Consider the following 22,428-nt stretch of genomic DNA (forward strand, 5'->3'; position numbering starts at 1 on the left):
ATATGTCATAGAAAGGCGTGTTTAGGACGGTTGCGTAGGTCGTAAGTGCCGCAGAGAGTCCATTCGGGGAGGGAAGGAGGGGTGTAAGGGGAGGAGGAGGCCCACTTTTCTCTAACGAGTATAGAAATGTTGTGATGGGTTCTTTATTTACAAAGGTAAAGGGACTTATTACATTCAAATGCCACGGTGACGAAAAATTTTGTGGCTCACAATGCCTCTGCGTTGCATATACCACTTGTTAAATATTTCTGAAACATAAATTGTGCTACGACGACCTCCATGTATCAGTCACACATTGCGACAAGTTTTGGAATCATCAAGATCCTTGGAAGTGAAAGAAAATGTAGAACCCACAAGGAACAACTGAGAATAATGTGTTAGGAAGTATCATTTGCAGTGGCATATGTCATAAAAAGGCGTGTTTAGGACGGTTGCGTAGGTCGTAAGTGCCGCAGAGAGCTCATTCGGAGAGGGAAGAAGGGCTGTAAGGGGAAGTGGAGGCCCACATTTCTCTAACGAGTATAGAAATCTTGAGATAGGTTCTTTATTTACAAAGCTAAAAGGACTTATTACATTCAAATGCCACAGTGACGAAAAATTTTGTGGCTCAGAATGCCTCTGCGTTGCATATACCACTTGTTAAATATTTCTGAAACATAAATAGTGCTACGACGACCTCCATGTATCAGTCACACATTGCGACAAGTTTTGGAATCATCAAGATCCTTGGAACTGAAAGAAAATTTAGAACCCACAAGGAACAACTGCGAATAATGTGTTAGGAAGTATCATTTGCAGTGGCATATGTCATAAAAAGGCGTGTTTAGGACGGTTGCGTAGGTCGTAAGTGCCGCAGAGAGCTCATTCGGAGAGGGAAGGAGGGCTGTAAGGGGAAGTGGAGGCCCACATTTCTCTAACGAGTATAGAAATGTTGAGATAGGTTCTTTATTTACAAAGCTAAAGGGACTTACTCTATTCAAATGCCACAGTGACGAAAAATTTTGTGGCTCACAATGCCTCTGCGTTGCATATACCACTTGTTAAATATTGCTGAAACATAAATAGTGCTACGACGACCTCCATGTATCAGTCACACATTGCGACAAGTTTTGGAATCATCAGGATCCTTGGAACTGAAAGAAAATTTAGAACCCACAAGGAACAACTGCGAATAATGTGTTAGGAAGTATCATTTGCAGTGGCATATGTCATAAAAAGGCGTGTTTAGAACGGTTGCGTAGGTCGTAAGTGCCGCAAAGAGTCCATTCGGAGAGGGAAGGAGGGCTGTAAGGGGAGGAGGAGGCCCACTTTTCTCTAACGAGTATAGAAATGTTGAGATAGGTTCTTTATTTACAAAGCTAAAGGGACTTATTACATTCAAATGCCACAGTGACGAAAAATTTTGTGGCTCACAATGCCTCTGCGTTGCATATACCACTTGTTAAATATTTCTGAAACATAAATAGTGCTACGGCGACCTCCATGTATCAGTCACACATTGCGACAAGTTTTGGAATCATCAAGATCCTTGGAACTGAAAGAAACTTTAGAACCCAAAAGGAACAACTGCGAATAATGTGTTAGGAAGTTTCATTTGCAGTGGCATATGTCATAAAAAGGCGTGTTTAGGACGGGTTCGTAGGTCGTAAGTGCCGCAGAGAGCTCATTCGGAGAGGGAAGGAGGGCTGTAAGGGGAGGTGGAGGCCCACATTTCTCTAACGAGTATAGAAATGTTGAGATAAGTTCTTTCTTTACAAAGCTAAAGGGACTTATTACATTCAAATGCCACAGTGACGAAAAATTTTGTGGCTCACAATGCCTCTGCGTTGCATATACCACTTGTTAAATATTTCTGAAACATAAATAGTGCTACGACGACCTCCATGTATCAGTCACACATTGCGACAAGTTTTGGAATCATCAAGATCCTTGGAACTGAAAGAAAATTTAGAACCCACAAGGAACAACTGCGAATAATGTGTTAGGAAGTATCATTTGCAGTGGCATATGTCATAAAAACGCGTGTTTAGGATGGTTGCGTAGGTCGTAAGTGCCGCAGAGAGCTCATTCGGAGAGGGAAGGAGGGCTGTAAGGGGCGGAGGAGGCCCACATTTCTCTAACGAGTATAGAAATGTTGAGTTAGGTTCTTTATTTACAAAGCTAAAGGGACTTATTACATTCAAATGTCACAGTGACGAAAAATTTTGTGGCTCACAATGCCTCTGCGTTGCATATACCACTTGTTAAATATTTCTGAAACATAAATAGTGCTACGACGACCTCCATGTATCAGTCACACATTGCGACAAGTTTTGGAATCATCAAGATCCTTGGAACTGAAAGAAAATTTAGAACCCACAAGGAACAACTGCGAATAATGTGTTAGGAAGTATCATTTGCAGTGGCATATGTCATAGAAAGGCGTGTTTAGGACGGTTGCGTAGGTCGTAAGTGCCGCAGAGAGCTCATTCGGAGAGGGAAGGAGGGCTGTAAGGGGAAGTGGAGGCCCACATTTCTCTAACGAGTATAGAAATGTTGAGATAGGTTCTTTATTTACAAAGCTAAAGGGACTTATTACATTCAAATGCCACAGTGACGAAAAATTTTGTGGCTAACAATGCCTCTGCGTTGCATATACCACTTGTTAAATATTTCTGAAACATAAATAGTGCTACGACGACCTCCATGTATCAGTCACACATTGCGACAAGTTTTGGAATCATCAAGATCCTTGGAACTGAAAGAAAATTTAGAACCCACAAGGAACAACTGCGAATAATGTGTTAGGAAGTATCATTTGCAGTGGCATATGTCATAAAAAGGCGTGTTTAGGACGGTTGCGTAGGTCGTAAGTGCCGCAGAGAGTCCATTCGGGGAGGGAAGGAGGGCTGTAAGGGGAGGAGGAGGCCCACTTTTCTCTAACGAGTATAGAAATGTTGTGATAGGTTCTTTATTTACAAAGGTAAAGGGACTTATTGGATTCAAATGCTACGGTGACGAAAAATTTTGTGGCTCACAATGCGTCTGCGTTGCATATACCACTTGTTAAATATTTCTGAAACATAAATTGTGCTACGACGACCTCCATGTATCAGTCACACATTGCGACAAATTTTGGAATCATCAAGATCCTTGGAACTGAAAGAAAATTTAGAACCCACAAGGAACAACTGCGAATAATGTGTTAGGAAGTATCATTTGCAGTGGCATATGTCATAAAAAGGCGTGTTTAGGACGGTTGCGTAGGTCGTAAGTGCCGCAGAGAGTCCATTCGGAGAGGGAAGGAGGGCTGTAAGGGGAGGACGAGGCCCACTTTTCTCTAACGAGTATAGAAATGTTGAGATAGGTTCTTTATTTACAAAGCTAAAGGGACTTATAACATTCAAATGCCACAGTGACGAAAAATTTTGTGGCTCACAATGCCTCTGCGTTGCATATACCACTTGTTAAATATTTCTGAAACATAAATAGTGCTACGACGACCTCCATGTATCAGTCACACATTGCGACAAGTTTTGGAATCATCAAGATCCTTGGAAGTGAAAGAAAATGTAGAACCCACAAGGAACAACTGCGAATAATGTGTTAGGAAGTATCATTTGCAGTGGCATATGTCATAAAAAGGCGTGTTTAGGACGGTTGCGTAGGTCGTAAGTGCCGCAGAGAGCTCATTCGGAGAGGGAAGGAGGGCTGTAAGTGGACGTGGAGGCCCACATTTCTCTAACGAGTATAGAAATCTTGAGATAGGTTCTTTATTTACAAAGCTAAAAGGACTTATTACATTCAAATGCCACAGTGACGAAAAATTTTGTGGCTCACAATGCCTCTGCGTTGCATATACCACTTGTTAAATATTTCTGAAACATAAATAGTGCTACGACGACCTCCATGTATCAGTCACACATTGCGACAAGTTTTGGAATCATCAAGATCCTTGGAACTGAAAGAAAATTTAGAACCCACAAGGAAACTGCGAATAATGTGTTAGGAAGTATCATTTGCAGTGGCATATGTCATAAAAAGGCGTGTTTAGGACTGTTGCGTAGGTCGTAAGTGCCGCAGAGAGCTCATTCGGAGAGGGAAGGAGGGCTGTAAGGGGAAGTGGAGGCCCACATTTCTCTAACGAGTATAGAAATGTTGAGATAGGTTCTTTATTTACAAAGCTAAAGGGACTTACTCTATTCAAATGCCACAGTGACGAAAAATTTTGTGGCTCACAATGCCTCTGCGTTGCATATACCACTTGTTAAATATTGCTGAAACATAAATAGTGCTACGACGACCTCCATGTATCAGTCACACATTGCGACAAGTTTTGGAATCATCAAGATCCTTGGAACTGAAAGAAACTTTAGAACCCAAAAGGAACAACTGCGAATAATGTGTTGGGAAGTTTCATTTGCAGTGGCATATGTCATAAAAAGGCGTGTTTAGGACGGGTTCGTAGGTCGTAAGTGCCGCAGAGAGCTCATTCGGAGAGGGAAGGAGGGCTGTAAGGGGAGGTGGAGGCCCACATTTCTCTAACGAGTATAGAAATGTTGAGATAGGTTCTTTATTTACAAAGCTAAAGGGACTTATTACATTCAAATGCCACAGTGACGAAAAATTTTGTGGCTCACAATGCCTCTGCGTTGCATATACAACTTGTTAAATATTTCTGAAACATAAATAGTGCTACGACGACCTCCATGTATCAGTCACACATTGCGACAAGTTTTGGAATCATCAAGATCCTTGGAACTGAAAGAAAATTTAGAACCCACAAGGAACAACTGCGAATAATGTGTTAGGAAGTATCATTTGCAGTGGCATATGTCATAAAAACGCGTGTTTAGGATGGTTGCGTAGGTCGTAAGTGCCGCAGAGAGCTCATTCGGAGAGGGAAGGAGGGCTGTAAGGGGCGGAGGAGGCCCACATTTCTCTAACGAGTATAGAAATGTTGAGTTAGGTTCTTTATTTACAAAGCTAAAGGGACTTATTACATTCAAATGTCACAGTGACGAAAAATTTTGTGGCTCACAATGCCTCTGCGTTGCATATACCACTTGTTAAATATTTCTGAAACATAAATAGTGCTACGACGACCTCCATGTATCAGTCACACATTGCGACAAGTTTTGGAATCATCAAGATCCTTGGAACAGAAAGAAAATTTAGAACCCACAAGGAACAACTGCGAATAATGTGTTAGGAAGTATAATTTGCAGTGGCATATGTCATAAAAAGGCGTGTTTAGGACGGTTGCGTAGGTCGTAAGTGCCGCAGAGAGCTCATTCGGAGAGGGAAGGAGGGCTGTAAGGGGATGTGGAGGCCCACATTTCTCTAACGAGTATAGAAATGTAGAGATAGGTTCTTTATTTACAAAGCTAAAGGGACTTATTACATTCAAATGCCACATTGACGAAAAATTTTGTGGCTCACAATGCCTCTGCGTTGCATATACCACTTGTTATATATTTCTGAAACATAAATAGTGCTACGACGACCTCCATGTATCAGTCACACATTGCGACAACTTTTGGAATCATCAAGATCCTTGGAACTGAAAGAAAATTTAGAACCCACAAGGAACAACTGCGAATAATGTGTTAGGAAGTATCATTTGCAGCGGCATATGTCATAAAAAGGCGTGTTTAGGACGGTTGCTCAGGTCGTAAGTGCTGCAGAGAGTTCATTGGAGAGGGGAGGAGGGCTGTAAGGGGAGGAGGAGGGCCACTTTTCTCTAACGAGTATAGAAACGTTGAGATAGGTTCGTTATTTACATAGCTAACGGGACTTATTACATTCAAATGCCACAGTGACGAAAAATTTTGTGGCTCACAATGCCTCTGCGTTGCATATACCACTTGTTAAATATTTCTGAAACATAAATAGAGCTACGACGCCCTCCATGTATCAGTCACACATTGCGACAACTGTTGCAATCATCAAGATTCTTGGAACCGAAAGAAAATTATAACCCACAAGGAACAACTGCGAATAATGTGCTAGGAAGTATCATTTGCAGTGGCATATGTCACAAAAAGGCGTGTTTAGGACGGTTGCGTAGGTCGTAAGTGCCGCAGAGAGCTCATTCGGAGAGGGAAGGAGGGCTGTAAGGGGAAGTGGAGGCCCACATTTCTCTAACGAGGATACAAATGTTGAGATAGGTTCTTTATTTACAAAGCTAAAGGGACTTATTACATTCAAATGCCACAGTGACGAAAAATTTTGTGGCTCACAAAGCCTCTGCGTTGCATATACCACTATACTATTTCTGAAACATAAATAGTGCTACGACGACCTCCATGTATCAGTCACACATTGCGACAACTTTTGGAATCATCAAGATCCTTGGAACTGAAAGAAAATTGAGAACCCACAAGGAACAACTGCGAATAATGTGTTATGAAGTATCATTTGCAGCGGCATATGTCATAAAAAGGCGTGTTTAGGACGGTTGCTCAGGTCGTAAGTGCTGCAGAGAGACCATTCGGTGAGGGGAGGAGGGATGTAAGGGGAGGAGGAGGCCCACTTTTCTCTAACGAGTATAGAAATGTTGAGATAGGTTCGTTATTTACGTAGCTAACGGGACTTATTACATTCAAATGCCACAGTGACAAAAAATTTTGTGGCTCACAATGCCTCTACGTTGCAAATACCACTTGTTAAATATTTCTGAAACATAAATAGTGCTACGACGACCTCCATGTATCAGTCACACATTGCGACAAGTTTTGGAATCATCAAGATCCTTGGAACTGAAAGAAAATTTAGAACCCACAAGGAACAACTGCGAATAATGTGTTAGGAAGTATCATTTGCAGTGGCATATGTCATAGCAAGGCGTGTTTAGGACGGTTGCGTAGGTCGTAAGTGCCGCAGAGAGCTCATTCGGAGAGGGAAGGAGGGCTGTAAGGGGAAGTGGAGGCCCACATTTCTCTAACGAGTATAGAAATATTGAGATAGGTTCTTTATTTACAAAGCTAAAGGGACTTATTACATTCAAATGCCACAGTGACGAAAAATTTTGTGGCTAACAATGCCTCTGCGTTGCATATACCACTTGTTAAATATTTCTGAAACATAAATAGTGCTACGACGACCTCCATGTATCAGTCACACATTGCGACAAGTTTTGGAATCATCAAGATCCTTGGAACTGAAAGAAAATTTAGAACCCACAAGGAACAACTGCGAATAATGTGTTAGGAAGTATCATTTGCAGTGGCATATGTCATAAAAAGGCGTGTTTAGGACGGTTGCGTAGGTCGTAAGTGCCGCAGAGAGTCCATTCGGGGAGGGAAGGAGGGCTGTAAGGGGAGGAGGAGGCCCACTTTTCTCTAACGAGTATAGAAATGTTGTGATAGGTTCTTTATTTACAAAGGTAAAGGGACTTATTACATTCAAATGCTACGGTGACGAAAAATTTTGTGGCTCACAATGCGTCTGCGTTGCATATACCACTTGTTAAATATTACTGAAACATAAATTGTGCTACGACGACCTCCATGTATCAGTCACACATTGCGACAAATTTTGGAATCATCAAGATCCTTGGAACTGAAAGAAAATTTAGAACCCACAAGGAACAACTGCGAATAATGTGTTAGGAAGTATCATTTGCAGTGGCATATGTCATAAAAAGGCGTGTTTAGGACGGTTGCGTAGGTCGTAAGTGCCGCAGAGAGTCCATTCGGAGAGGGAAGGAGGGCTGTAAGGGGAGGAGGAGGCCCACTTTTCTCTAACGAGTATAGAAATGTTGAGATAGGTTCTTTATTTACAAAGCTAAAGGGACTTATTACATTCAAATGCCACAGTGACGAAAAATTTTGTGGCTCACAATGCCTCTGCGTTGCATATACCACTTGTTAAATATTTCTGAAACATAAATAGTGCCTCGACGACCTCCATGTATCAGTCACACATTGCGACAACTGTTGGAATCATCAAGATCCTTGGAACTGAAAGGAAATTTAGAACCCACAAGGAACCACTGCGAATAATGTGTTAGGAAGTAACATTTGCAATGGCATATGTCATAAAAACCCGTGTTTAGGCCGGTGGCAAGTTCGCAATTGCCGCAGAAGGCTGATTCGGAGGGGGAAGGAGGGCTGTAAGGGGAGGAGGAGGCCCACATTTCTCTAACGAGTATAGAAATGTTGAGATAGGTTCTTTATTTACAAAGCTAAAGGGACTTATTACATTCAAATGCCACAGTGACGAAAAATTTTGTGGCTCACAACGCCTCTGCGTTGCATATACCACTTGTTAAATATTTCTGAAACATAAATAGTGCTACGACGACCTCCATGTATCAGTCACACATTGCGACAAGTTTTGGAATCATCAAGATCCTTGGAACTGAAAGAAAATTTAGAACCCACAAGGAACAACTGCGAATAATGTGTTAGGAAGTATCATTTGCAGTGGCATATGTCATAAAAACGCGTGTTTAGGATGGTTGCGTAGGTCGTAAGTGCCGCAGAGAGCTCATTCGGAGAGGGAAGGAGGGCTGTAAGGGGCGGAGGAGGCCCACATTCCTCTAACGAGTATAGAAATGTTGAGTTAGGTTCTTTATTTACAAAGCTAAAGGGACTTATTACATTCAAATGTCACAGTGACGAAAAATTTTGTGGTTCACAATGCCTCTGCGTTGCATATACCACTTGTTAAATATTTCTGAAACATAAATAGTGCTACGACGACCTCCATGTATCAGTCACACATTGCGACAAGTTTTGGAATCATCAAGATCCTTGGAACTGAAAGAAAATTTAGAACCCACAAGGAACAACTGCGAATAATGTGTTAGGAAGTATAATTTGCAGTGGCATATGTCATAAAAAGGCGTGTTTATGACGGTTGCGTAGGTCGTAAGTGCCGCAGAGAGCTCATTCGGAGAGGGAAGGAGGGCTGTAAGGGGATGTGGAGGCCCACATTTCTCTAACGAGTATAGAAATGTAGAGATAGGTTCTTTATTTACAAAGCTAAAGGGACTTATTACATTCAAATGCCACATTGACGAAAAATTTTGTGGCTCACAATGGCTCTTGGTTGCATATACCACTTGTTAAATATTTCTGAAACATAAATAGTGCTACGACGACCTCCATGTATCAGTCACACATTGCGACAACTGTTGGAATCATCAAGATTCTTGGAACCGAAAGAAAATTATAACCCACAAGGAACAACTGCGAATAATGTGCTAGGAAGTATCATTTGCAGTGGCATATGTCACAAAAAGGCGTGTTTAGGACGGTTGCGTAGGTCGTAAGTGCCGCAGAGAGCTCATTCGGAGAGGGAAGGAGGGCTGTAAGGGGAAGTGGAGGCCCACATTTCTCTAACGAGGATTGAAATGTTGAGATAGGTTCTTTATTTACAAAGCTAAAGGGACTTATTACATTCAAATGCCACAGTGACGAAAAATTTTGTGGCTCACAAAGCCTCTGCGTTGCATATACCACTTGTTAAATATTTCTGAAACATAAATAGTGCTACGACGACCTCCATGTATCAGTCACACATTGCGACAACTTTTGGAATCATCAAGATCCTTGGAACTGAAAGAAAATTTAGAACCCACAAGGAACAACTGCGAATAATGTGTTAGGAAGTATCATTTGCAGCGGCATATGTCATAAAAAGGCGTGTTTAGGACGGTTGCTCAGGTCGTAAGTGCTGCAGAGAGACCATTCGGTGAGGGGAGGAGGGATGTAAGGGGAGGAGGAGGCCCACTTTTCTCTAACGAGTATAGAAATGTTGAGATAGGTTCGTTATTTACGTAGCTAACGGGACTTATTACATTCAAATGCCACAGTGACAAAAAATTTTGTGGCTCACAATGCCTCTACGTTGCATATACCACTTGTTAAATATTTCTGAAACATAAATAGTGCTACGACGACCTCCATGTATCAGTCACACATTGCGACAAGTTTTGGTATCATCAAGATCCTTGGAACTGAAAGAAAATGTAGAACCCACAAGGAACAACTGCGAATAATGTGTTAGGAAGTATCATTTGCATTGGCATATGTCATAAAAACGCGTGTTTAGGACGGTTGCGTAGGTCGTAAGTGCCGCAGAGAGCTCATTCGGAGAGGGAAGGAGGGCTGTAAGGGGAAGTGGAGGCCCACATTTCTCTAACGAGTATAGAAATGTTGGGATAGGTTCCTTATTTACAAAGCTAAAGGGACTTATTACATTCAAATGCCACAGTGACGAAAAATTTTGAGGCTCACAATGCCTCTGCGTTGCATATACCACTTGTTAAATATTTCTGAAACATAAATAGAGCTACGACGCCCTCCATGTATCAGTCACACATTGCGACAACTGTTGGAATCATCGAGATCCTTGGAACTGAAAGAAAATTTAGAACCCACAAGGAACAACTGCGAATAATGTGCTAGGAAGTATCATTTGCAGTGGCATATGTCACAAAAAGGCGTGTTTAGGACGGTTGCGTAGGTCGTAAGTGCCGCAGAGAGCTCATTCGGAGAGAGAAGGAAGGCCGTAAGGGGAGGAGGAGGCCCACACTTCTCTAACGAGTATAGAAATGTTGAGCTTGGTTCTTTATTTACAAAGCTAAAGGGACTTATTATATTCAAATGCCACAGTGACGAAAAATTTTGTGGCTCACAATGCCTCTGCGTTGCATATACCACTTGTTAAATATTTCTGAAACATAAATAGTGCTACGACGACCTCCATGTATCAGTCACACATTGCGACAACTGTTGGAATCATCAAGATCCTTTGAACTGAAATAAAATTTAGAACCCACAAGGAACAACTGCGAAAAAACTGTTAGGAAGTATCATTTGCAGTGGCATATGTCATAAAAAGGCGTGTTTAGGACGGTTGCGTAGGTCGTAAGTGTAGCAGAGAGCTCATTCGGAGAGGGAAGGAGGGCTGTAAGGGGAGGAAGAGGCTCACATTCCTCTAACGAGTATAGAAATGTTGAGATAGGTTCTTTATTTACAAAGCTAAAGGGACTTATTACATTCAAATGCCACAGTGACGAAAAAATTTGTGGCTCACAATGCCTCTGCGTTGCATATACCACTTGTTAAATATTTCTGAAACATAAATAGAGCTACGACGACCTCCATGTATCAGTCACACATTGCGACAACTTTTGCAATCATCAAGATCCTTGGAACTGAAAGAAAATTTAGATCCCACAAGGAACAACTGCGAATAATGTGTTAGGAAGTATCATTTTCAGTGGCATATGTCATAAAAAGGCGTGTTTAGGACGGTGGCAAGTTCGCAATTGCTGCAGAAGGCTCATTCGGAGAGGGAAGGAGGGCTGTAAGGGGAGGAGGAGGCCCACATTTCTCTAACGAGTATAGAAATGTTGAGATAGGTTCTTTAATTACATAGCTAAAGGGACTTATTACATTCAAATGCCACATTGACGAAATATTTTGTGGCTCACAATGCCTCTGCATTGCATATACCACTTGTTAAATATTTCTGAAACATAAATAGAGCTACGACGACCTCCATGTATCAGTCACACATTGCGACAACTTTTGCAATCATCAAGATCCTTGGAACTGAAAGAAAATTTAGAACCCACAAGGAACAACTGCGAATAATGTGTTAGGAAGTATAATTTGCAGTGGCATATGTCATAAAAAGGCGTGTTTATGACGGTTGCGTAGGTCGTAAGTGCCGCAGAGAGCTCATTCGGAGAGGGAAGGAGGGCTGTAAGGGGATGTGGAGGCCCACATTTCTCTAACGAGTATAGAAATGTAGAGATAGGTTCTTTATTTACAAAGCTAAAGGGACTTATTACATTCAAATGCCACATTGACGAAAAATGTTGTGGCTCACAATGGCTCTTGGTTGCATATACCACTTGTTAAATATTTCTGAAACATAAATAGTGCTACGACGACCTCCATGTATCAGTCACACATTGCGACAACTTTTGGAATCATCAAGATACTTGGAACTGAAAGAAAATTTAGAACCCACAAGGAACAACTGCGAATAATGAGTTAGGAAGTATCATTTGCAGCGGCATATGTCATAAAAAGGCGTGTTTAGGACGGTTGCTCAGGTCGTAAGTGCTGCAGAGAGTCCATTGGAGAGGGGAGGAGGGCTGTAAGGGCAGGAGGAGGGCCACTTTTCTCTAACGAGTATAGAAACGTTGAGATAGGTTCGTTATTTACATAGCTAACGGGACTTATTACATTCAAATGCCACAGTGACGAAAAATTTTGTGGCTCACAATGCCTCTGCGTTGCATATACCACTTGTTAAATATTTCTGAAACATAAATAGAGCTACGACGCCCTCCATGTATCAGTCACACATTGCGACAACTGTTGGAATCATCAAGATTCTTGGAACCGAAAGAAAATTATAACCCACAAGGAACAACTGCGAATAATGTGCTAGGAAGTATCATTTGCAGTGGCATATGTCACAAAAAGGCGTGTTTAGGACGGTTGCGTAGGTCGTAAGTGCCGCAGAGAGCTCATTCGGAGAGGGAAGGAGGGCTGTAAGGGGAAGTGGAGGCCCACATTTCTCTAACGAGGATAGAAATGTTGAGATAGGTTCTTTATTTACAAAGCTAAAGGGACTTATTACATTCAAATGCCACAGTGACGAAAAATTTTGTGGCTCACAAAGCCTCTGCGTTGCATATACCACTTGTTAAATATTTCTGAAACATAAATAGTGCTACGACGACCTCCATGTATCAGTCACACATTGCTACAACTTTTGGAATCATCAAGATCCTTGGAACTGAAAGAAAATTTAGAACCCACAAGGAACAACTGCGAATAATGTGTTAGGAAGTATCATTTGCAGCGGCATATGTCATAAAAAGGCGTGTTTAGGACGGTTGCTCAGGTCGTAAGTGCTGCAGAGAGACCATTCGGTGAGGGGAGGAGGGATGTAAGGGGAGGAGGAGGCCCACTTTTCTCTAACGAGTATAGAAATGTTGAGATAGGTTCGTTATTTACGTAGCTAACGGGACTTATTACATTCAAATGCCACAGTGACAAAAAATTTTGTGGCTCACAATGCCTCTACGTTGCATATACCACTTGTTAAATATTTCTGAAACATAAATAGTGCTACGACGACCTCCATGTATCAGTCACACATTGCGACAAGTTTTGGTATCATCAAGATCCTTGGAACTGAAAGAAAATTTAGAACCCACAAGGAACAACTGCGAATAATGTGTTAGGAAGTATCATTTGCATTGGCATATGTCATAAAAACGCGTGTTTAGGACGGTTGCGTAGGTCGTAAGTGCCGCAGAGAGCTCATTCGGAGAGGGAAGGAGGGCTGTAAGGGGAAGTGGAGGCCCACATTTCTCTAACGTGTATAGAAATGTTGGGATAGGTTCCTTATTTACAAAGCTAAAGGGACTTATTACATTCAAATGCCACAGTGACAAAAAATTTTGAGGCTCACAATGCCTCTGCGTTGCATATACCACTTGTTAAATATTTCTGAAACATAAATAGAGCTACGACGCCCTCCATGTATCAGTCACACATTGCGACAACTGTTGGAATCATCAAGATCCTTGGAACTGAAAGAAAATTTAGAACCCACAAGGAACAACTGCGAATAATGTGCTAGGAAGTATCATTTGCAGTGGCATATGTCACAAAAAGGCGTGTTTAGGACGGTTGCGTAGGTCGTAAGTGCCGCAGAGAGCTCATTCGGAGAGAGAAGGAAGGCCGTAAGGGGAGGAGGAGGCCCACACTTCTCTAACGAGTATAGAAATGTTGAGCTTGGTTCTTTATTTACAAAGCTAAAGGGACTTATTATATTCAAATGCCACAGTGACGAAAAATTTTGTGGCTCACAATGCCTCTGCGTTGCATATACCACTTGTTAAATATTTCTGAAACATAAATAGTGCTACGACGACCTCCATGTATCAGTCACACATTGCGACAACTGTTGGAATCATCAAGATCCTTTGAACTGAAATAAAATTTAGAACCCACAAGGAACAACTGCGAAAAAACTGTTAGGAAGTATCATTTGCAGTGGCATATGTCATAAAAAGGCGTGTTTAGGACGGTTGCGTAGGTCGTAAGTGTAGCAGAGAGCTCATTCGGAGAGGGAAGGAGGGCTGTAAGGGGAGGAAGAGGCTCACATTCCTCTAACGAGTATAGAAATGTTGAGATAGGTTCTTTATTTACAAAGCTAAAGGGACTTATTACATTCAAATGCCACAGTGACGAAAAAATTTGTGGCTCACAATGCCTCTGCGTTGCATATACCACTTGTTAAATATTTCTGAAACATAAATAGAGCTACGACGACCTCCATGTATCAGTCACACATTGCGACAACTTTTGCAATCATCAAGATCCTTGGAACTGAAAGAAAATTTAGAACCCACAAGGAACAACTGCGAATAATGTGTTAGGAAGTATCATTTTCAGTGGCATATGTCATAAAACGGCGTGTTTAGGACGGTGGCAAGTTCGCAATTGCTGCAGAAGGCTCATTCGGAGAGGGAAGGAGGGCTGTAAGGGGAGGAGGAGGCCCACATTTCTCTAACGAGTATAGAAATGTTGAGAAAGGTTCTTTAATTACATAGCTAAAGGGACTTATTACATTCAAATGCCACATTGACGAAATATTTTGTGGCTCACAATGCCTCAGCGCTGCATATACCACTTGTTAAATATTTCTGAAACATAAATAGAGCTACGACGACCTCCATGTATCAGTCACACATTGCGACAACTTTTGCAATCATCAAGATCCTTGGAACTGAAAGAAAATTTAGAACCCACAAGGAACAACTGCGAATAATGTGTTAGGAAGTATCATTTGCTGTGGCATATGTCATAAAAAGGCGTGTTTAGGACGGTTGCGTAGGTCGTAAGTGCCGCAGAGAGCTCATTCGGAGAGGGAAGGAGGGCTGTAAGGGGAGGAGGAGGCCCACATTTCCCTAACGAGTATAGAAATTTTGAGATAGGTTCTTTATTTACAAAGCTAAAGGGACTTATTACATTAAATGCCACAGTGACGAAAAATTTTGTGGCTCACAATGCCTCTGCGTTGCATTACTACTTGCTAAATATTTCTGAAACATAAATAGTGCTACGACGACCTCCATATATCAGTCACACATTGCGACAACTTTTGGAATCATCAAGATCCTTGGAACTGAAAGTAAATTTAGAACCCACAAGGAACAACTGCGAATAATGTGTTAGGAAGTATCATTTGCAGTGGCATATGTCATAAAACGCGTGTTTAGGACGGTGGCAAGTTCGCAATTGCCGCAGAAGGCTCAATCGGAGAGGGAAGGAGGGCTGTAAGGCGAGGAGGAGGCCCACATTTCTCTAAGGAGTGCAATAATGTTGAGATAGGTTCTTTATTTACAAAGCTAAAGGGACTTATTACATTCAAATGCCACAGTGACGAAAAATTTTGTGGCTCACAATGCCTCTGCGTAGCATATACCACTTGTTAGATATTTCTGAAACATAAATAGTGCTACGACGAGCTCCGTGTATCAGTCACACATTGCGACAACTTTTGGAATCATCAAGATCCTTGGAACTGAAAGAAAATTCAAAACTCACAAGGAACAACTGCGAATAATGTGTTAGGTAGTATCATTTGCAGTGGCATATGTCATAAAACGCGTGTTTAGGACGGCGGCAAGTTCGCAATTGCCGCAGAAGGCTCAATCGGAGAGAAAAGGAGGGCTGTAAGGGGAGGAGGAGGCCCACATTTCTCTAACGAGTATAGAAATGTTGAGATTGGTTCTTTATTTACAAAGCTAAAGGGACTTATTACATTCAGATGCCACAGTGACGAAAAATTTTGTGTTTCACAATGCCTCTTCGTTGCATATACCACTTGTTAAATATTTCTGAAACATTAATAGTGCTACGACGACCTCCATGTATCAGTCACACATTGCGACAACTTTTGGAATCATCAAGATCCTTGGAACTGAAAGAAAATTTAGAACCCACAAGGAACAACTGCGAATAATGTGTTAGGAAGTATCATTTGCAGTGGCATATGTCATAAAACGCGTGTTTAGGACGGCGGCAAGTTCGCAATTGCCGCAGAAGGCTCAATCGGAGAGAAAAGGAGGGCTGTAAGGGGAGGAGGAGGCCCACATTTCTCTAACGAGTATAGAAATGTTGAGATAGGTTCTTTATTTACAAAGCTAAAGGGAATAATTACATTCAAATGCCACAGTGACGAAAAATTTTGTGGCTCACAATGCCTCTGCGTTGCATATACCACTTGTTAAATATTTCTGAAACATAAATAGTGCTACGACGACATCCATGTATCAGTCACACATTGCGACAACTTTTGGAATCATCAAGACTCTTGGAACTGAAAGAAAATTCAGAACCCACAAGGAACAACTGCGAATAATGTGTTAGGAAGTATCATTTGCAGTGGCATATGTCATAAAATGCGTGTTTAGGACGGCGGCAAGTTCGCAATTGCCGCAGAAGGCTCAATCGGAGAGAAAAGGAGGGCTGTAAGGGGAGGAGGAGGCCCACATTTCTCTAACGAGTATAGAAATGTTGAGATAGGTTCTTTATATACAAAGCTAAAGGGACTTACTCTATTCAAATGCCACAGTGTCGAAAATTTTTGTGGCTCACAATGCCTCCGCGTTGCATATACCATTTGTTAAATATTTCTGAAACATAAATAGTGCTACGACGACCTAAATGTATCAGTCACACATTGCGACAAATTTGGAATCATCAAGATCCTTGGTACTGAAAGAAAATTTAGAACCCACAAGGAACAACTGCGAATAATGTGTTAGGAAGTATCATTTGCAGTGGCATATGTCATAAAAAGGCGTGGTTAGGACGGTTGCGTACGTCGTAAGTGCCGCAGAGAGCACATTCGGAGAGGGAAGGAGGGCTGTAAGGGGAGGAGGAGGCCCACATTTCTCTAACGAGTATAGAAATGTTGAGATAGGTTCTTTATTTACAAAGCTAAAGGGAATTATTACATTCAGGTGCCACATTGACGAAAAATTTTGTGGCTCACAATGCCTCTGCGTTGCATATACCACTTGTTAAATATTTCTGAAACATAAATAGTGCTACGACGACCTCCATGTATCAGTCACACAATGCGACAACTTTTGCAATCATCAGATCTTTGGAACTGAAAGAAAATTTGGAACCCACAAGGAACAACTGCGAATAATGTGTTAGGAAGTATCATTTGCAGTGGCATATGTCATAAAAAGGCGTGTTTAGGACGGTTGCGTACGTCGTAAGTGCCGCAGAGAGCTCATTCGGAGAGGGAAAGAGGGCTGTAAGGGGTGGAGGAGGCCCACATTTCTCTAACGAGTATATGAATGTTGAGATAGGTCTTTATATACAAAGCTAAAGGGACTTATTACATTCAAATGCCACAGTGACGAAAAATTTTGTGGCTCAAAATGCCTCTGCATTGCATATACCATTTGTTAAACATTTCTGAAACACAAATAGTGCTACGACGACCTCCATGTATCAGTCACACATTGCGACAACTTTTGGAATCATCAAGATCCTTGGAACTGAAAGAATATTTAGAACCCACAAGGAACAACTGCGAATAATGTGTTAGGAACAATCATTTGCAGTGGCATATGTCATAAAAACGCGTGTTTAGGACGGTGGCAAGTTCGCAATTGCGGCAGAAGGCTCATTCGGAGAGGGATGGAGGGCTTTAAGGGGAGGAGGCGGCCCACAAATCTATTATGAGTATAGAAATGTTGAGATAGGTTCTTTATTTAGAAAGCTAAAGGGACTTATTACATTCAAATGCCACAGTGACGAAAAATTTTGTGGCTCACAATGCCTCTGCGCTGCATATACCATTTGTTAAGTATTTCTGAACATAAATAGTACTACGACGACCTCCATGTATCAGTCACACATTGCGACAACTTTTGGAATCATCAAGATCCTTGGAACTGAAAGAAAATTCAGAACCCACAAGGAACAACTGCGAATAATGTTTTAGGAAGTATCATTTGCATAGGCATATGTCATAAAGACGCGTGTTTAGGACGGTTGCGAAGGGCGAAAGTGCAGCAGAGAGCGCATTCGGAGAGGGAAGGAGGGCTGTAAGGGGAGGAGGAGGCCCACATTTCTCTAACGAGTACAGAAATGTTGAGATAGGTTCTTTATTTAGAAAGCTAAAGGGACTTATTACATTCAAATGCCACAGTGACGAAAAATTTTGTGGCTCACAATGCCTCAGCGCTGCATATACCATTTGTTAAGTATTTCTGAACATAAATAGTACTACGACGACCTCCATGTATCAGTCACACATTGCGACAACTTTTGGAATCATCAAGATCCTTGGAACTGAAAGAAAATTTAGAAGCCACAAGGAACAACTTCGAATAATGTGTTAGAAACAATCATTTGCAGTGGCATATGTCATAAAAACGCGTGTTTAGGACGGTGGGAAGTTCGCAATTGCGGCAGAAGGCTCATTCGGAGAGGGATGGAGGGCTTTAAGGGGAGGAGGCGGCCCACAAATCTATTATGAGTATAGAAATGTTGAGATAGGTTCTTTATTTAGAAAGCTAAAGGGACTTATTACATTCAAATGCCACAGTGACGAAAAATTTTGTGGCTCACAATGCTTCTGCGTTGCATATACCACTTGTTAAATATTTCTGAAACATAAATAGTGCTACGACGACCTCCATGTATCAGTCACACATTGCGACAACTTTTGGAATCATCAAGATCCTTGGAACTGAAAGAAAATTTAGAACCCACAAGGAACAACTGCGAAAAATGTGTTAGGAAGTATCATTTGCAGTGGCATATGTCATAAAAATTCGTGTTTAGGACGGTTGCGTAGGTCGTAAGTGCCGCCGAGAGCGCATTCGGAGAGGGAAGGAGGGCTGTATGGTGAGGAGGAGGCCCACATATCCCTAACGAGTATAGAAATGTTGAGATAGGTTCTTTATTTACAAAGCTAAAGGGACTTATTACATTCAAATGCCACAGTGACGAAAAATTTTGTGGCTCACAATGCCTCTGCGTTGCATATACCACTTGTTAAATATTTCTGAAACATAAATAGTGCTACGACGACCTCCATGTATCAGTCACACATTGCGACAAGTTTTGGAATCATCAAGATCCTTGGAACTGAAAGAAAATTTAGAACCCACAAGGAACAACTGCGAATAATGTGTTAGGAAGTATAATTTGCAGTGGCATATGTCATAAAAAGGCGTGTTTATGACGGTTGCGTAGGTCGTAAGTGCCGCAGAGAGCTCATTCGGAGAGGGAAGGAGGGCTGTAAGGGGATGTGGAGGCCCACATTTCTCTAACGAGTATAGAAATGTAGAGATAGGTTCTTTATTTACAAAGCTAAAGGGACTTATTACATTCAAATGCCACATTGACGAAAAATTTTGTGGCTCACAATGGCTCTTGGTTGCATATACCACTTGTTAAATATTTCTGAAACATAAATAGTGCTACGACGACCTCCATGTATCAGTCACACATTGCGACAACTTTTGGAATCGTCAAGATACTTGGAACTGAAAGAAAATTTAGAACCCACAAGGAACAACTGCGAATAATGAGTTAGGAAGTATCATTTGCAGCGGCATATGTCATAAAAAGGCGTGTTTAGGACGGTTGCTCAGGTCGTAAGTGCTGCAGAGAGTCCATTGGAGAGGGGAGGAGGGCTGTAAGGGCAGGAGGAGGGCCACTTTTCTCTAACGAGTATAGAAACGTTGAGATAGGTTCGTTATTTACATAGCTAACGGGACTTATTACTTTCAAATGCCACAGTGACGAAAAATTTTGTGGCTCACAATGCCTCTGCGTTGCATATACCACTTGTTAAATATTTCTGAAACATAAATAGAGCTACGACGCCCTCCATGTATCAGTCACACATTGCGACAACTGTTGGAATCATCAAGATTCTTGGAACCGAAAGAAAATTATAACCCACAAGGAACAACTGCGAATAATGTGCTAGGAAGTATCATTTGCAGTGGCATATGTCACAAAAAGGCGTGTTTAGGACGGTTGCGTAGGTCGTAAGTGCCGCAGAGAGCTCATTCGGAGAGGGAAGGGGGGCTGTAAGGGGAAGTGGAGGCCCACATTTCTCTAACGAGGATAGAAATGTTGAGATAGGTTCTTTATTTACAAAGCTAAAGGGACTTATTACATTCAAATGCCACAGTGACGAAAAATTTTGTGGCTCACAAAGCCTCTGCGTTGCATATACCACTTGTTAAATATTTCTGAAACATAAATAGTGCTACGACGACCTCCATGTATCAGTCACACATTGCGACAACTTTTGGAATCATCAAGATCCTTGGAACTGAAAGAAAATTTAGAACCCACAAGGAACAACTGCGAATAATGTGTTAGGAAGTATCATTTGCAGCGGCATATGTCATAAAAAGGCGTGTTTAGGACGGTTGCTCAGGTCGTAAGTGCTGCAGAGAGACCATTCGGTGAGGGGAGGAGGGATGTAAGGGGAGGAGGAGGCCCACTTTTCTCTAACGAGTATAGAAATGTTGAGATAGGTTCGTTATTTACGTAGCTAACGGGACTTATTACATTCAAATGCCACATTGACGAAATATTTTGTGGCTCACAATGCCTCTGCGTTGCATATACCACTTGTTAAATATTTCTGAAACATAAATAGAGCTACGACGACCTCCATGTATCAGTCACACATTGCGACAACTTTTGCAATCATCAAGATCCTTGGAACTGAAAGAAAATTTAGAACCCACAAGGAACAACTGCGAATAATGTGTTAGGAAGTATAATTTGCAGTGGCATATGTCATAAAAAGGCGTGTTTATGACGGTTGCGTAGGTCGTAAGTGCCGCAGAGAGCTCATTCGGAGAGGGAAGGAGGGCTGTAAGGGGATGTGGAGGCCCACATTTCTCTAACGAGTATAGAAATGTAGAGATAGGTTCTTTATTTACAAAGCTAAAGGGACTTATTACATTCAAATGCCACATTGACGAAAAATTTTGTGGCTCACAATGGCTCTTGGTTGCATATACCACTTGTTAAATATTTCTGAAACATAAATAGTGCTACGACGACCTCCATGTATCAGTCACACATTGCGACAACTTTTGGAATCATCAAGATACTTGGAACTGAAAGAAAATTTAGAACCCACAAGGAACAACTGCGAATAATGAGTTAGGAAGTATCATTTGCAGCGGCATATGTCATAAAAAGGCGTGTTTAGGACGGTTGCTCAGGTCGTAAGTGCTGCAGAGAGTCCATTGGAGAGGGGAGGAGGGCTGTAAGGGCAGCAGGAGGGCCACTTTTCTCTAACGAGTATAGAAACGTTGAGATAGGTTCGTTATTTACATAGCTAACGGGACTTATTACATTCAAATGCCACAGTGACGAAAAATTTTGTGGCTCACAATGCCTCTGCGTTGCATATACCACTTGTTAAATATTTCTGAAACATAAATAGAGCTACGACGCCCTCCATGTATCAGTCACACATTGCGACAACTGTTGGAATCATCAAGATTCTTGGAACCGAAAGAAAATTATAACCCACAAGGAACAACTGCGAATAATGTGCTAGGAAGTATCATTTGCAGTGGCATATGTCACAAAAAGGCGTGTTTAGGACGGTTGCGTAGGTCGTAAGTGCCGCAGAGAGCTCATTCGGAGAGGGAAGGAGGGCTGTAAGGGGAAGTGGAGGCCCACATTTCTCTAACGAGGATAGAAATGTTGAGATAGGTTCTTTATTTACAAAGCTAAAGGGACTTATTACATTCAAATGCCACAGTGACGAAAAATTTTGTGGCTCACAAAGCCTCTGCGTTGCATATACCACTTGTTAAATATTTCTGAAACATAAATAGTGCTACGACGACCTCCATGTATCAGTCACACATTGCGACAACTTTTGGAATCATCAAGATCCTTGGAACTGAAAGAAAATTTAGAACCCACAAGGAACAACTGCGAATAATGTGTTAGGAAGTATCATTTGCAGCGGCATATGTCATAAAAAGGCGTGTTTAGGACGGTTGCTCAGGTCGTAAGTGCTGCAGAGAGACCATTCGGTGAGGGGAGGAGGGATGTAAGGGGAGGAGGAGGCCCACTTTTCTCTAACGAGTATAGAAATGTTGAGATAGGTTCGTTATTTACGTAGCTAACGGGACTTATTACATTCAAATGCCACAGTGACAAAAAATTTTGTGGCTCACAATGCCTCTACGTTGCATATACCACTTGTTAAATATTTCTGAAACATAAATAGTGCTACGACGACCTCCATGTATCAGTCACACATTGCGACAAGTTTTGGTATCATCAAGATCCTTGGAACTGAAAGAAAATTTAGAACCCACAAGGAACAACTGCGAATAATGTGTTAGGAAGTATCATTTGCATTGGCATATGT

Source organism: Schistocerca serialis, chromosome 2 (assembly GCF_023864345.2).
Source record: "Schistocerca serialis cubense isolate TAMUIC-IGC-003099 chromosome 2, iqSchSeri2.2, whole genome shotgun sequence".
Classification (NCBI taxonomy): Eukaryota; Metazoa; Arthropoda; class Insecta; order Orthoptera; family Acrididae; genus Schistocerca; species Schistocerca serialis.